The sequence below is a fragment of the Bufo gargarizans genome, chromosome 3, assembly GCF_014858855.1.
Source record: "Bufo gargarizans isolate SCDJY-AF-19 chromosome 3, ASM1485885v1, whole genome shotgun sequence".
Lineage (NCBI taxonomy): Eukaryota > Metazoa > Chordata > Amphibia > Anura > Bufonidae > Bufo > Bufo gargarizans.
Window position 1 is genome coordinate 332,418,004 of NC_058082.1, and position 6,158 is coordinate 332,424,161.

Consider the following 6,158-nt stretch of genomic DNA (forward strand, 5'->3'; position numbering starts at 1 on the left):
TTTTTTCGAATATTCGCGATATTGCTATATATTCTTGTTTTAGAATATTACAAATATTCGAAAAAACGAAGTTATAGCAATATAGCGAATATTCGAAAAAATGAATATAGAGGAATTTAGCTAATATAGTGCTATAATCTTCTTTGTCTAATAGTTGTAATTTTTTTTCTCATCTGAAGTTCAGATTGGAAAAAAATTACAACTATAAAAAAAGAAGATTATAGCACTATATTAGCTAAATTGCTCTATATTCCTTTTTTTTCGAATATTCGCTATATTGCTATATATTACGAATATTCAAAAAAACTGTTATAGCAATATAGCGTATTCAAAAAATCGAATATAGAGCAATTTAGCTAATATAGTGCTATAATCTTCTTTGTCTAATAGTTGTAAGTTCGCAATAAAAATTCGAATCCGAAAATTCAAATTACGAAAATTCGCATATTACACAATTACCTTGCCGATTTTTTTCAAGAAAAAAAAAAAATCGCGAATTTTCGAATATTGTACGAATATTCTAAAAAATATTCGCGAAATATCGCAAATTCGAATATGACCCCTGCCGCTCATCACTACTATTCACATAGAAGCTGTTATTCATTGTGTAAAATCAAATATCTGATGTATGCTGCCACTCCGTATATATATTGTATACACACGACTGTTTACACCTAATATAAATTATGTACTTTTGTAATGTTGAAATCAAATGACAGTCTGTGGACAGTCTGGATTCCTCCGAAGAATCGGACACGGCCAGGAGTGAAACCCCTGCGGTTTTCTCCCCCGCCACAAGTCCTGCACCAACGCCAGCAGAGGACCCAGATGACTCGGCACTGGCCCAGGCCCCCCTACCACTGGCCAGTCCACCATGTCTTGTCCAGCCACAGCCCAGACATCGCCGCCAAGTCCCTCCCTCTACCTCTGGACAAGAGAATCGGGAAATGATTGACACATGCGTCATAGATTTTCTTGCCTAGAGGAGTGATGGCTTGGAGGAGAAAATGTTAAGGGGACTAGGGCCACTAATGAAGCAGGTCACTCCTGACCAGCATCCTGAGTGCATGGTTTCATTGGCCATAGTTATAAAAATGTTTAGTTGCCCTAACCATGGCGACATTCTTGGCAAATTAAATGCCTTGAAAATTGATATTGAAAATGCAGGACAGCAGCCAAAAACTGGACCCTATCAGTTGCCTCCCCAACCCACCCAAGGGCCTTCTTTCCCCCCACAACAACAGTACATTCAACCTCAGGGCCCAATGCATTCTGTGGGTCAGCCCCTTTACCCGGACAGTTTGGCAACTGGGGCACCACAACAGGCCCATGTAAGGCCACGGTCCTCATTTGCTCCTGGTTCTTTCACGCAGGACCTTCTTGATGTATAATTTTTGTATTTTTATTTAATTATAGCACTTTATATGGTTTTTTTTTTTACTGTTGTAAACATTGCCTTTCGTTTGGTACTGGTGATCACAATATTTTACTTAAATTAGGTTTGGGACAAAACTATTTGAAAGTTTTTTTTGCACACTCCACACAACATTTACATTTAAAAACACAATGTTAAAAAAAAGCCACACACACTGTATCTCACAAAGCCACACTTTATTTTGATGAGCAACATCTTTATTTTGGGATACTGTGATGATGAGGTATAGAAATTTTTTGGGACCAGATGTTTTAGTCAATTTACATTTAGACAAAACCATAATTAATATTTAGTTATATGCAGTTTAAAATATGTGATGGCCAAAAAATCTCAGCCCGCAAGCCCATGTCAAGGGTCCTCATTATCTTGCGAGTCCCTACACTCAACTACCACAATCATTTTTAGTAATCTATCTACAAAAAAATAAATAAATAAAGAGCCCAGAAGATTTCAAAAACTGCCACGAATAGCGTCCCTCTGCCACGGCAAGGACCCCTCTGGGCTGTAAAAGTAGTCTGCATAGAGTTCCCGAACTGCAATGCCTGCAGTCCCAGGTCGTCTATGCAGGGCCCTTTCCAAACCCAAATCTGATGATGTAGGAAGATCTTCCATGTCAACAGAAGAGGAAGCCTCGTGAATCCGGGTGAAGTTGTGCAGAACAACACAAGCTTTAATCACCAGGGTAGCATTCTCCGGATCCATCTGTATGGATGACAAAAACACCTTCCACTTGCTAGGGAGTATCCCGAAAGCGCACTCCACATACCGACGGGCACGAGTCAACCGGTAATTGAATATACGCCTTCTGACATCCAAACCACGCTTTGGAAAGGGCCGCATAACATGTGGAGTCAATGCAAACCCTTCATCCGCCACAATGACAAATGGAGCCGGCGGACATGCATATCCGGGCAGTCTTCTGGACTCGGGCAGGGCAAGCTGGTTGGCACGAAGCCGCTCACCCACTCTAGAAGCACTAAATATGCGAGCATCCGCAGTGCTTCCATAGGCCCCGATATCAACCATTATAAACCGGTAATGACTGTCAGCAACAGCCATCAGCACTACCGAAAAATATTGTTTATAATTGAAGAAATGGGTCCCTGAGTGTGGCGTCTTCTTCACACGGATGTGCTTGCCATCCTATTGCCCCGATGCAGTTTTGAAACAGCGCCGAATTTTGGAAGCCCTCAGCAATCCGAACCCAATCGTCCGCCTTGGGCTGCGGCATCACCGTCTCTCGGAGTTGTTGCCAGATGACATGGCAAGTGTGACGTACAATTCGCAAGATCGTCGAGGTTCCTAAAAGAAACTCAAAATGCAAGGATGCAAAAGAGTTCCCAGTTGCAAGGAATCTGTAAAAAAAAAAAAAAAAAAAAAAAAAAAATCAGTCAGCAGCAAATCAAAGAAAACAACAGATTCATGATTCAAGTATAATGCTGTATACAATACATGATTGAAAAAACCCTATGTCTAGAGGTGGGAAACCTAGGGGACATGTGCCAGAGGCGGCACTCAAGGCCCTCTCTGTGGGCACCCACACCCTTTGAAAAGTCTATGGTTTACCAATATACACCTTAGACTTTACAAAGCATTGATCAGCACAGGGCACACTATGAAAAGGACAGGCAGCACTGAATTTAAGCGGTCAATTATAGCAAAATGATAAAATGCAATGACGCTAAACTATATTGGACTATAGTATTTATGTTAAATTGCCATGTTGACATTTTGCAATAAAAGCGTTGGTTATGGGTTGAAGTTTGGAAACTCTGTCTGAAAACGGCTCGCCATCACTGACTTATGTCTTTTGTTGAATAAACAAAACAAAAGGTGTATATGAGCAAAACACTAACAACAGCTATTGGGGTGTGGCCAGTACTACCACAACTAAGTTACATCAACTGTGTTTAGCTCCTTTAAAATGCTGAAAGTGATGATTAAGTTCAAAATTATGTGAACATTATGCATGATGAGGACGTTAGCTGGAAATCTCAGGGGTTGGCAGCAGCACAATCCTACAAAATAGGGTACAGACTGGTACATAGACTTCTAACAGGGTGGTGCACGCAGATAGGGATCCTGACAGAGGGACCCAATTCTTACAAAAATCCCCAGCACTCGCCAGTACTTGACGAAAAATGTAGAATTATTCACTCAGACAGGCAGGTTACAGCCTGCTGTAACATGGCTAACTGACTGACTGAATAAAACACAATTTTTAACAAACTACTGGCGAGTGCTGAGGATTCATGGAGTGTCTGGAGGACGTTAGCTAAACACAAGTTTTTAACTTGCACAAAAGAATAAAAAACCTTCAATATCGGGATGTCATGTGACAGGGATTAACGTGTTAAAAAAACAACCATTAAAAAAAAAAAAAAAAACATTATGGGCAAAGAAAGGTTACTTCAGCAAACAGTAGCACATGTCTCACAGCAGCCATTTTCTAGCACATGTTCCTCCAGACACAAGCAGTGCACATTACTGGTGAAACTTTAAAAGTTAAATATTGCTTACCTCAACGTGACGATGAGCCTTTCCTCAGAAAAAATGCTGCGCCTCATATTGGTGTCCTTAAAGGTAAGGACAGTACGTAGAGACGACAGCAAGCGATCAAATGTAGTCACTGACATCCGACAGAAGGAATATAACTTTTTAGGATGCAGCCACAGATCTTTGTAGAGGGTATGAAAGTGTCCTTTCCGGTAGCGTTGTGAAACAATCGGATGGACCCAAAATCGTCGCCTTCTACTCGGTTCCTCATTCAACAAAGGAAGGCGCGGACCCCATTGCCAAGAAACGAGCCAATGCAGTAAGACCTCTTCCTCTGAATCTGACATGGTGATACAGCAAAGAGAAGCAGCCAAAATAACCTCTGTACTCTGCAAAGACTACAGAAAAGGGCCACAAAACCAAACTCAGGTGCCCCTCATTTATACCAGTATCCTGGGTGGAGATATTAAAATTAATTTTTTTTCACCATTCCTCGTTTACTGACGAGCCGCAAAAAAAACGGGCACACAGACACGGAAGCACAGCGGAAGAAAAAACTGGCACGGATCACGGTACCACGGAACCACGTTTTGCGGGACGTTAAAAAATACTGTCGTGTGCATGAGGCCTAATACAAATGCACTATATAGAAATTATATTATAGGTATATCACACCCCTGCCACAATCAGATTTCTTTGGGGGGGTGGGGGGGGGGCGACTGGTATATCACACCTGTTGCAATTAGTTGTTCCAATAGCGTTTGTCCCTCTGTATAGCTGCGGCATCTCAGCAGAACCGCAATCAAATGCTGCATAATACAAATGAACTACAGTATATAGGAAGCATATTCTAGGTATATCACACCACTGCCTCAATCATTTTTTTGGGGGCAACTGTTATATCACACCAGTTGCAATTAGTTGTTCCAATAGTGTTTGTTCCTCTGTATAGCTGCAGTATCGCAGCAGAACCGTACACAAATGCTGCACAATACAAATACACTATAATATACTTTCTATGTTAGAAAGTATATTATAAGTATATCACACCCCTCGGTATGTCACACCTATTGATAGCACACCTATACCAGTCCTTAAAAGGACATTTGTGGCCCTATTAGCTAGCATTTGGTGTCTCTAATAGTCTGTCCCTGATGAATGTAAAATGTCGGCCAGATCGGGTTTATTTATAGGGTAGGGGGTGTGTCCATGTGCTGAAATGTCTCAATTGGCTGTCCTGTCCCACCTGATTGATGTGTCATGGGTCAAAGTTCTGCAAAAGAATATGGCGCCGGCGGACATCGCCATATGTTCGCCTGTCCGCGAACGAGCAAAGTTTGCCGCGAAACGAACGCCGGGCGAACTGCAAGGCTATCTCTACTTAGGAATGACTGACTAATATTCCAAACTGGAATTCAATCAAATGTATCCTGATTAACAGGATATTACTGAATTAGGCCAATGTGATATTTTTGATGGAAACTATCCAATAGGTTCAATTAATTTCTACCACCTAGTAATCTTTTGTATCAACTGATGGTACTTTGACCAGAGTAAAAGGTAAGACAATTTATTATCTGACAATCTGTATCTTGACAAGATTCAGTAAGGTCTAAAATAGTAGTGCACACAGTTACATTATATTCAGCAGTTGTTCATTACATTTTCCACAATAGCTTGACATTGGTAGTAATTCTGATCCAGGCTCATTGTCAAAGCTATAAAACCTCTTACAAATTTACTGTGCAAGCCAATGTACTGCACACTGTGTATTGTATTGTGTTGGCCGTAAGTGAATAAAGCTATATTTGGTATGTTTTATAATCCCACGTGTCACCTATGGTATGATCATCCACGCAATGTATTGCTACAATGGTTAATGCTGTTGTCTTTTTTGTCCTTTATAACTTGCTAACTAGAAAATTCTTACGGTTTAAATATTTCAATACCATGAACTTTATTTATTTTAAATGTCAATAAAAATAGCACCATTTCAGTAAAAATTGTGAATCTGATGATATACATACAATTGACAGCGCACAATAAAAAGAAAAAAAATAATACAATAAGCTCATACTATTAGAAAAATATATTAAATAATACTAATGATAGAGATATATATATATATATATATATATATATATATATATATATATATATATATATATATATATATATATATATATATATATATACACACACACATACATACATACATACATATACA